Genomic DNA, 12,090 nt, shown 5'->3' with positions numbered 1-12,090 from the left:
ATGGCATTTTTCACAGAACTATAACAAAAAATTTTACAACTTGTATGGAAACACAAAAGACCCCGAATAGCCAAAGCAATCTTGAGAAAGAAAAACGGAGCTGGAGGAATCAGGCTCCCTGACTTCAGCCTGTATTACAAAGCTACAGTAATCAAGACAGTATGGTACTGGCAGAAAAGCTGAAATATAGATCAATGGAACAGGATAGAAAGCCCAGAGGTAAACCCACACACTTACGGTCACCTTATCTTTGATAAAGGAGGCAAGAATATACAATGGAGAAAAGACAGCCTCTTCAATAAATGGTGCTGGGAAAACTGAACAGCCATGTAAAAGAATGAAATTAGAACACTTTTTGTTCTTTTATTAAAGTTTTCCTGGTTTTTCTTGTTTGTTTATCTTGTAGTGAAATGTTTTAAAAATGTTTCACATCTATAAAGAGTAGAAAGAATAATGCAACATTTAAAAAAAAAGACCATGTTCTAGACACAGGTCTACTTACCACCTAGCTTCTGAAATCTCTTCCAATTTCCTCTACAAATGCAGAGAAACCCCATCCATCCCACCTCGGTCCCTGCCCCTCCTCCCACCAGGGTGGCCAATGAATTTGGTGGATTTTGGTCCCATGAATTTTATTCACTTTTAATGTCTATGTACGTGGGCCTAAATACAACAGTAATCTAGATGTTTCTAAATTTTATATGAACAGTATTATACTTTGTGTCCTTCTGAATTGTGCTTTTTTTCCCCCAACTCAACATTAAGCTTGAGAGACTCTTCCAAATTGAGATGATTTGCTCTAGTCCATTATTACCACAGCTGTGTGCTATTTTGTTGTATGAAAATACCACAATTTATTCATTTTCCTGTTAATGGGCATTTAGCTTGTATACAATTTTATGCCATTATAAACAGTACTTCTACTGACATTCTTGTGCATTTCTAAGAATTTCCCGTGGATCTTTTGCATCTATACTCAGGAATGGAATAAATTGTTCATCAGATATACACTTGTTCAGGCCTCCTAGATAGAGTCAAACTGATCTTTGAAGTGTGTGTACCTGTTGGTTTTCCTGTTTTAACTTTAGAATTAGCTCAACTATCTGCAAATGAGCATATAAATAAATAACAGTTTCAGCGGATTACATTTATAGATTAATTCAGGAATAATTAACATTTTATGATGTTTAGAATTCTTATCCAAGAATATGGAATTCAACTTTTTTCTTATTAAGTATATCTCCAGATATTTTGTCCTTTTTGGTCCTATTATACATGAGAATTTTCTCTCCTATTGTATCTTCCAGTTGGCTGTTGGTAAATATAAAAGCCATGGCTGTCTAGATATTACTTTGTCACCTGTCCTTTTACCATTTAGAGCAGAGTGCAAGTTGATTGTCTTGGGTTTGCCGGGCATACAATCATAATATCTACTAACGTTGACTGTTTTTGTCTCCTCCTTTCCAATTTATACACCTGATTTCCTAATTAGGTATTAATTGTTTTGCCTACTGCTCCACAACACTGCTCAATAATATGGTAAATCTGGACATTTTGCCTTGTTTTTAATTTTCGTGGGGAAAATCTGTTGTTTTTCCGTTAAACATTTTGTGTTGAGAAAGACATATATCATCGTGGCAGAAAATATCCTTCTATCTCTGTTTTCTTATGAGTTTTTTAAAAACCAAGAATGAGTGTTGAGTATTATTTATTGCCTCTTCAGTATCCATTGAGATGCTTAGATAATGTCTGGATCTAGTAAACTGGTTAAATTATTTTATGGATTCTCTAATATTGAATGATTCTTGTTTTGTAGTCAACCCCACTTAGTCCTTCAGGGTATTGCTGGATTTTCAGCTAATAATTTATTTAGGACTTTTGCACTGCTATTCATAAGCAAGATTGATTTCAAAGGCCTGTCTGGATGGTGGGGAGCTGTGTGGGAAGCACCCTGCGGAATCTGGGTGTTGGAGTCCCCCTTACAGCCTCAACATTTATACCATGAGCCAGTTCTCAAGATTATTTGGGTCCCCAAATGTCCACGGACCTCCAGCCTTCTAGAGATGATCTCCTTCACAATCTTGTCACAGAGGAGGATGGCCTCTCAGGTAGGAGGGGTCTGTTCAGATTCCCACAGCCTCCTATTTCTGCTCGTATTATTCTCTCTCTAGTCTGGCTTTTTTCCATAGAAAATGCATTTTGGGAACGAGGTGTAACTCATTGTCTAAGCAGATCTTCTCCCAGCCTTCTGTCCTCTCTGTTTACTGCTTCAGTAGAAGCACTTCGCAGTTTCCAAGCAGGTTCTTTTCTCAGAGTTGAATTTGTAAGGGAGACATTTAGATCTAGGAGTATACTTTCCCAGAGAAAGGATGTTTTAAATTGTAGATGAATTACTACTTCTTCCTGGCCTTGAAGCCCACTTACTGCTTCTCGTCCCTACCAGGGGTATCCCAGCTACAGCTGCTCACCAGTTGTCATATTCTGGGGACAGGAACGTGGGCTGAGTTCTGTGCTGGGACCCTCCCCAGAGGAACATCCTTTCCAACCTTGGCCCAGCAAGAGCATCTCCACCTCCAAAAGGCCAATTGCTTCTGGAGGATGCTTAGACTGGGCTGCCTACTTGCAACAGGAGTACCAGGAACAGGTTAACTCTGTTTTGAGAGAAGGTCCCTCTCTATCTGCATGAGAAAAGAGAACTCAATACACTTTCTCCAGAGAAAGTAACTGCCCATCAATCACTCCCTAGGTGACCTCTTGGGGGAACAAAGGGCAGTTGGTTTTTTAAATCAAGTGTTTCTAAGTTAGAGGTAACCAGCAAATGGGATCTCTCTTGGTAGGATGCTTTTACTTTTCTTTTTCTTTTTCTGCTGATGGACAAATTAGGCTCCATTTTTATTTCTTTCAGACTCCCCGCATCCCTGTAGGTCTCTGTTCCCTGGTTTTCCCTCTCCCCTTCCTTTTTATACTCACTTTTTCCAATTGGCTACCACTCTACTCTGCCTTCCCTCCCTCCCTCTCTCCATTCTATCTCTTGGTGTATAATTCGTTTGCAGTCAGGTTGTCTCTTTGATTTACTGGGCCTCTTCTCAGCAGAAGTATAATAAATGGATTGCTTTGCTGCACCCCGGCTGGCTCACCACCCTTGCGCAGCCTGGGTCAAGCCCCTTGCAAACAGAGGATGCTTGCGGCCTGCACAAAGGCACGGGCTCACACATACCATATCAGCCCCCTGTATCTTTTTCTAGCCAGATGTAATGAAAAATCTCAAGTCATCCATCTGAGACCCAATTAAGTTGCAAGAATATAGGAAGAGGTGTCCCTGGGGTGGTCCACCTCCGCATAGTGTGGTCCTGGGTGCCGATGGTCTCAGGAGCCTAGAGATTGTCCTGATTACAGACTTAATTAGCTGTGTAATTAGCAAGTGTAGGCCTGTAAAATCTTTGTTGTTTGCATCCAGAATGCATATAAAGAGTGTAAACTTAAACTGTGTTGCCTGAAATGAGGAGCGAGGAAATCCATTCATGGGCTGCTTGGCCTCAAACACACTTCAGCGGTTTCTCCAGGCACTGAGAATACAGTAGAAAAACAAGCAAACAAACCATAAATCCAAACAAAGAACATCTTAATGTGGCCTAGGAGGCCCAGCCTGCCCTGTCTCCCCCCAAATCTCTCTAATGCAAGTGCACACTCCCCCCATCCCGGCCACACGCACACCTATGCAGATGCCCACGAGAGCCTTTCACTTGCTCAGAAGTTCTGGACCTGCAAGCACTTGCGAGGGCCCTGGACCCACCCTTGCTCTGCCTGCTGCATCCTACCAGGCCCCAGCCCCGCCTCCTTCATCAGGCCCCTTCTAGCCATCCCTCTGTCTCAGTCTCAAAGCTGCTTCTTCCAGAAAATGTTCACATCCCCCAGCCCCCTATGTTGAGTGAGGTCCCCTTATCTACTCCACCCACTGGTGGCGTCCTCCGTGTCAGTCAGTGCAAAGGTCATGATATCAGTATTTGGGCCATTCCTTGCGGGATGTCTGTCTGTCCCCCTAGACCATAGACTGCCTGAGAGTTGGGCTCCTGCCTGTTACTTTCTGGGCTTTATCCGCAGACCAGGTGCTGCCCCTTAAGTACCTGTGGGTGAACTGAGGAAGGAAGGAAGCAAGCAAGGAAGGAAGAAAGGAAGGGGGGATGGAGGCGGGGAGGGGAGGAAGGAATGCCAAGAGTAACAGCATCTTTCTTCCCTCTGCTGTTGGGAGATGTTGGCATTGAAGTGTGCATTTTCTCCTGTATGTGCTTCCTCTGCTTCCCACCCTCAGCCCACCCTCCTTTATTCCTGTTTTTCTCTGAGTTGAGCCCATGCTGGTTTCTCCCCACCAAAGCCAGGGCATCGGGGAGGAAGGGCTAAGCTTCCTCCCTAGTGGTACTCCTGCAGCCAGTGCACATGGGGTTCACTCTGTACTTGTTGAACTGTTTAGTAATTTCATCCAGAGGTGTCCCTTCCCGGAGTCGCCTCTTGTCACTATGTCCGAGATGAGCATGGTGTGGCTGGTGGAAGGAGGGAGGGACTGGCAGCGAGGCCTCAGCTTCAGGAGGACCCGACTCATCGTGCTGCCTTGAGACCACACTCCCGATCTCAGTTTCTTCATCTGGGGACCCTTCTATTTTTCTTTTTTAACACCTTTATTGGAGTATAATTGCTTTACAGTGGTGTGCTAGTTTCCGCTTTATAACGAAGTGAATCAGCTATACCTATACATATGTCCCCATATCTCCTCCCTCTTGCGTCTCCCTCCCACCTTCCCTATCCCACCCCTCTAGGTGGTCACAAAGCACCGAGCTGATCTCCCCATGCTATGCAGCTGCTTCCCACTAGCTATCTATTTTATGTTTGGTAGTGTATATATGTCCATGCCACTCTCTCACTTTGTCACAGCTTACCCTTCCCCCTCCCCATGTCCTCAAGTCCATTCTCTAGTAGGTCTGTGTCTTTATTCCTGTCTTACCCCTAGGTTCTTCATGACATTTTTTTCCCCTTAAATTCCATATATATGTGTTAGCATATGGTATTTGTCTTTCTCTTTCTGACTTACTTCACTCTGTATGACAGACTCTAGGTCCATCCACCTCATAACAAATAGCTCAATTTCATTTCTTTTTATGGCTGAGTAATATTCCATTGTATATATGTGCCACATCTTCTTTATCCATTCATCCAATGATGGACACTTAGGTTGCTTCCATGTCCTGGCAATTGTAAATAGAGCTGCAATGAATATTGTGGTACATGTCTCGTTTCGAATTATGGTTTTCTCAGGGTATATGACCAGTAGTGGGATTGCTGGGTCATACGATAGTTCTATTTTTAGTTTTTTAAGGAAACTCCATACTGTTTTCCATAGTGGCTGTACCAATTACATTCCCACCAACAGTGCAAGAGGGTTCCCTTTTCTCCACACCCTCTCCAGCATTTATTGTTTGTAGATTTTTGATGATGGCCATTCTGACAGGTGTGAGGTGATATGAGGACACTTCTATTAATACAGTTTGAACGTTTTGAAGCAGAAATGCAAAGACCGAAGCTTCTCAGCCTAGAAGCCTTCCAGGAGGCTGTCTAAGCCACTGCTAGCCTCCAGGAAAGCTAGCATTTCCTCTCTGAGGGTCTGTTTTTCTCTATTGTCCTTCTACCTGTCTACCTACCGTTTGTGAAGCCCAGGATTGTTGGTTTGGGTCTTTCCTTGGGTTCTGGCAAATGAAATAATGTTCTGGAAGAATGATGGAGAGTTCTGTTTGGAACGAGGGCTCTGATGTCAGAACAAGCGGCCTCTGTCCCCAAACCCTCTGCCCTGGGCTCTTGGAGACTCACGTCTTCGTTCAGCGTTTGAGGATACACCAGTCGTAGAAGGGACATTTCCCCTGCCTTCTCCTGCGGTCACCTCCCATCTGCAGAGGTATGTTGACAAGCCAAGTGCTTTGTTCTTGGAAGATGTCCCCTTCTGATGGTTTTATTCCCCTAACTGGTATTTTTCTGTCTCGTTTTTTCATTTTCTCTTTGTCTCTGGGAATGAGGAACCGCAAAGGCCTCTCTTTTTCTTGTTCGAGTTCAGTAAATCTCCAGCATCTGAAAGGAGTGACAGCCTCCAGCCCTGGGTTTCTGCAGGGGAAACAGGCTTTTCACTCCTTAAGGTATAGCCAGATCTTCTGCGTTAATAATCACTCCCCTTTCTTCTGGGTATTTGCAGCTTAAAAGGTGTCATTTAAAATAAATTAATGCAAAGTAGGGGTCTGTGTTGTGAGGGAGCCCTAACGCCCTCTGCTTGCCCTGCTCCCTCCCTGTGGCCCTGTGGGCTGCCTTGCTTTTCCTGCCAAGCTTGGCTCCCAGGAATCGACATCCACAGACATCAAAACTGCCTCTATCTTGCCTTCTCACTCTGCATTTGGTGGCTCGTTGGATGCCCGGTGAATTAAACCTTTTACCCAATGACAGAGAATCAGGGTTCAGATGGACAGAGGTGTGGCCTTGGTGCCCAGCGCAGAAGGGGTGTGTTGGAGAGGGAGGGCCTGTGATTACCCACGGGCAGAGGGGGAGCTTGGAGAGAATAATCTTTGTTACCAATGCATTTTTTTTCCACAAAGAAAATAAGAAAGCCACAGTTTTGAAGTGGAAACTTTCTAGGCTTGGAAGAAGCTGAAAAGTAAAATATGGTGCTCGGACCTTTTGTGTGCAGATACGGAACCCGAAAACATGCACTTTTCCTATCCAACATGCTCAAATATCTTTCTAGTTCTCTTGTAAGGAAACGTGAATTCACCGTTTTAAGCTCTAAGAGGAAAATCCACCGAATGCTAAGAAGGACAGCTGAAGTTTCTTTTGAAGTTGAAACTGCTAGAGAAGATGGATGATAACAGAAAAGCACGCCAGGTTTATCTTCTGCATTGTGAAACAGATGGGCTGGCCTGGGGACCTGGGTGCAGTTCAAACCCCAAATGTAAGGCACACGGGTCTGTCCATAAGGTCACCCTCTACCTTTCGATTTTGGTCCCAAATTCTGCAGCCTTTGCCAACCATCTTCAAGAGAGGCAAACAAGGCTTGAAGATGAGGTGGGGTTGAGAACAAACAAGGAACTGGAATCTTCTCTTTGGCTCCTTTGCCAGCTTTCTTCCATGTCGCCAGTAACAGGGAGTTGTAGGCTTTCTGGAATCTTTCTAGGATCACTGGGGAGATGTGGAAAGAGCAGCATTTGAATGGCTCACCAGGTCAGGCACATGGCGTGTTGAGGCCGGGGAAGAAGCTCTGAGATGCCAGGCAGAGCGCCCAAACCTCAAAGGGTCCTCCATACCACCCCCTGCAGAGCTCATCTCAGAGATGCCCAGTCTGGGTTTGCTTGGCATCTGACGGATGCTGAGCTTCTTCCCCAACCAGTTCTCTTTAGTCCTGGCATTCTCCCTCCTGTAACCTGGCCCATTGGATGAGAGTTGTCTGTCAGTAAAGGGAGACAATCATAGAACCTACCTCAAAGTCATCAGGGACCAACAGAGGCGCTGAGACCATACCTGGCGCATCATAAGCACCCAATAACAGTTGACGCTGTTGTGGTGGATATTATTATTATTTATTTTTTTGTGGTACGCGGGCCTCTCACTGCCGCGGCCTCTCCCGTTGCGGAGCACAGGCTCCGGATGCGCAGGCTCAGCGGCCATGGCTCACGGGCCCAGCCGCTCCGCGGCATGTGGGATCTTCCCGGACCGGGGCACGAACCCGTGTCCCCTGCATCGGCAGGCGGACTCCCAACCACTGCACCACCAGGGAAGTCCTGGGTATTATTATTATTATTATAATAACAGACATTATTTCCACTCCCATTGCTTACTTTCCTGCCAGTTGACTTGCTGGTTTCCTCCTGTCAAAGCCTGTGCAGGCTGGTCTCCACTGTAGATCTTTGTGGGGTTGACCTCCTCCACCCCACACCCTCTGCCCTCAAGTGTTTTGAGTGCTTTGCTCGCTGGGAGTAATTCCCTGGGGTGTCAGGCTCAGAGGGAAGCCCCACTTGGGAAGACTTGCCAGAGATAGAAAGTGCCATGGGTTTGGTGTTGGCAGAGGGGGCAATCTGAGTGCAGGACCGTGTCCTGAGGGAGGCAGAGCCCCTGCTGTCCTGATTCAAGGGCATGGAGGTGGGTGAAGGCTTAGCCCTGATGGGAAGCTCCCTCTGGGTGAATGTCACCTTCCTCCCCTGGCACCTCTTCCGTCCCCTGGGACACATCTTGGCTATGCTAGACGGGACACGAGGAGGCCACCAGGGGGGTGGTGGGAGGAGGGCTCTGGCCCTTCACTGAGATGGCTGTGCCCCGGAGAGCTTCCCTGAAAGGGTGAGGGCAGAGGTTCTCCCTGATCCTTTCTCACAACCAGGTTTGAGTGGGAGATCCAGGGCACACCCAGCCCCATCACCATATTTATCCCTAAAGAATAGTTTTCTTCTTGGTCAGTTCAGTTCATCAACCTTAGGAGTCTGAAAGGTCCCAACCTCTCTTTGGCCTGGGGAGTGGTGAGGGGCCGCACCATCTTGAAGGGAAGGTGCCCCAATCCCAGCCACTCCCTAACCGCCTGGGACTCAGTCCAAGGGCAAAGGGAGGCGGGTCAGAGCAGCAGCAGTCCCACGGGAGAGCGTGGCCACCCTGGGAGTGCAGACCAGCAAAGCAGCACTTCCCGAGTGGTCCTCATTCACAGGGGTGCCAATCTTCGGGCACCGTCGGTTTCCTTTGCCTGGAATTCCTTCCCCACCAGTCTCTTCAGGGCCACAACTCATCCAGAGCTCAGAGGGGCATTGCCTCTGGGCAGCCTCCCCTGACCACCTGCTCTGAAGTTTCCAGCCCTGATCCTTCTGTTGCACTGTTGACTGATGCACTGAGTGGTCGGCTGTGAAAGCCTGGTGCTGGTTTGGGCCCCAGCCCGAGTATGTGTGTGTCTGCACATCCTCCGTGGGGAGAAACCTCTTTCTGCTCAGGCAGCTGGGTCTCAGTGCTGTGATGAAGGGAGGGGTTTTAGAGACCCTTCCACTGGCAGCTTGTCTTCTCATAGAGCCCAAACTGCATGTGGACCGTGGCCTGAGGCTGTGGCCCTCCTGTATGTCACCATTAAATGTCCCTCAGGGATCTGTGGCTTGGGGCTTCGCTGAAGGATTAATCAGCGAAGGAATTAATTTGCCAAGAAGGCAAATCGATGTTATCTCGTGAGCCAGCTGGCATCGAGTGGGGCGACAGCGGGGTGGGTGAGGAGGGGGTGACTTGGTGGATGAACGTGCCTGGGTCGCCGGCCATCGTGGGCGAGAGGAGAGGTGTGGCTGCACACAGCCTGCATATTTGTCATCCCAGCTCGTCAACTTCATGTCCAGCTCATCTCAGTCACACTTTACAGTCATCACCTCACGACTCCAAGCATCATCCTAGAAATGGGCTTCGTTCACAGCCCCATTTTCAGATGGGAGAAAATGACTTGATCACGTGGCAGGAGTACTGATGGCAGGGCTGGGGGAGAAGCGGGGCTGGTGGAATTTGTAGCCCCACCTCTGCAGGTCCCCCTTCCCCCTGGTCAATCTAACCATCAACCCCACTAAATGGCACTGGTTCAGCTCCTCTGTGTAGTTGGTGGGGGGACAGCCCCTGATGCTCCGACTCCCAGGAGGCTTCAGACGAGCGGCGGCGGAGCCTGCGTGTAGCAGGTGATATGGGGCTTCGGCACAATCTGCAGTTTGGAAGCAACTCTGTGTTTTCCAGGCGCCCATCTGTGGAGGAGAGCGGGGTCTGTGCGGGGTCTGCTTGCTTGTTGAGGAAACAATTGCCGCTCAGGACTGGACGTGTCCGTCCCCTTATGTGTGCCATTTCGTTTCCAAGCTGAGAAGTCCCGGGCTTCTCTGGGGAGGGGCTCCGGCCCTCGGGAGCTCTGCCTGCAGGCCTGGGAGCACCTTGGTGATTCCCTTCCTTGCTGAAATGAACCTGTGCAGCACTGGGTATGCTGCACATGGGCTAGGGGCTCAGGCCTAGCAGTGCACAGGATTCTGATTCGGGCCGGCACCCCGAGGGAGTGGGGCGGAGGGAGTACTGTGTGGGCAGCGGTTTTCTTAATTTCCAGGGTGCTGGTCAGTGGAGTGGAGGACAAGAGGCGGGCCGTGTGTTCTTCACATCACCTGAGATGCATACAGGATGCTTCCCAGGGGTTAGGAGTAGAAAAGTCACTGCAGACCCGTGATGCATGAGTTCCATCACTCATCATCGCCTTCTTCATCACCATTGTTATCATCATTCTCAGCCATGGGGGCCTAGGGATTATGGAACTTTAAAAAAAATTATAGTAGAGTTGATTTACAATGTCGTGTCAGTTTTAGGTGTACAGCAAAGTGATTCAGTTATACACACACACACACACACACACACACAATTCTTTTTCAGATTCTTTTTATGGAACATTTTTTGCTGGATGTTCTAGGCAGAGAGTAAAACTGCTCCTGAGGTTGGCCTGGGGTGTTCATTCACTCTTGCCAATGTATCTGAGATTCTGTACTAGGCAGGTTGCTAACACTTCTCCCCAGCCCCCGCCCAGCATTTCGCTGTTGAATGCTTCAGTGCCTTTGCCCTTGCTCTTCCCTTTGCCTAGAACGCCCTTACATGCTTCTTTGACTAGTATGTTCCTACTCATGCACTAAGCCCCAGCTGAAGCCCCGCTTCTGTCAGGCAGAATAAATATCTTTGCAGGGACAGTGTTGATCACATCCTAAAGTTCATCTCTTCCCTATTTTTCAACCATCCAAAGCACACACTAAGACTTTGAGCTCATTGAGGGGAAGGGCTTTCTAGGGAATGGCACAGCGGGACAATGGACCACACCTGGTGAGTTTGCGAGGTGGTGGGGAAACTGATGGCCCCGGGGCTTGGTGCCCCCAGGCCAGGAGTGGCAGGACCCGGGCCGGGTAGGTGGTGGAGGCGGTTGGTGTCTAAGCTGATGAAACCGTCCGAGGTGAATGGACTTGGGAGTTAGACAGGACCTTGGTTGGAATTAGGTTCTGGGTGCAGTGTATTCTGAGGTTCCATCTCCTTTGAGCCTCAGTTCCTTTTTCTGTGGAAATGTGATAGTAGAGCCTATTGCAGAGGCTGCTGTGAGAATCATGTCGGGTGATGCAGGTAAAGGGCGAAGTAGGTGCTCAGACACGGTGGTCATAACTGAACTCATTCTGGCTGAGAAGCTGAGGCCTTTGGGTGCAGGGGTGGTGCCTTTTCCGTCTTTAGATCTGCCAGTGGGCCTCGCACAGTGCAGGTGCTTACTGGCTGCTCACTTTTTAAAGCAGTCTGAGTGAGATAATGCCCTGAGAAGGATTTTGAACCAGCGAGAGGCAGGGTGAAAGTGGTCGTTAAGGAAGACTTTGGCAGGGGTGTGTGTAGGGTGGGTTATAGGCAGCAGAGGTGTGTGGAGGGGAGCCTGAGAGATCAGGACTTTCAAGCACACTCTGAAGTGACCTGGACTGAGCGCTTCCAGGAAGTCCTGGAGCCTCTTGAGGAAGAGCTTGGGCTCATGGGGCCCAGTGAGAGGTGGACTTGGGCAGAACATGTGCGAACGTGAGGGCGGGCGTGCTTGTGTGCGAGTAGAGGTGCTTGCCGGTGTGTGTAGGGGGTGGGGGATGTGTGTGCGTGTGTGTGTGTGTACTCACATGTGTCCACCCAACACTAACCAAAAGACACATATCCGCCCTCACAAAGCTTGTGACTGTAGTGACACAGGGAAGAAGGACTATAATGACTTAATGAAATCATTACTCAAAAGTGTGATGACAGGTCTGATGGGAAATTTCCGGAATTCTTTGAAAGTTCATACAAGTACCTCATTCATAACTGGGGGCTTGGAAGACAATCTGCTTTTTAAAAAGCTTTCATCTTTTCAACTTATTTATCATAATTTTAATAAACATAATTTATATTTTACATAAATATGTGCACGTTTTCCTTGTGTAACATAACCACAGCACCATTATCACATCTGAAAACATCAGCACTGAGTCCTTAGTGTTATCATAGCCGGTCGGTGTTCAGATTACCCTGCGTGTCTCATGAACG

Source organism: Lagenorhynchus albirostris, chromosome 5 (genome assembly GCF_949774975.1).
Source record: "Lagenorhynchus albirostris chromosome 5, mLagAlb1.1, whole genome shotgun sequence".
Taxonomy (NCBI): domain Eukaryota; kingdom Metazoa; phylum Chordata; class Mammalia; order Artiodactyla; family Delphinidae; genus Lagenorhynchus; species Lagenorhynchus albirostris.
This window is presented reverse-complemented; position numbering follows the sequence as displayed.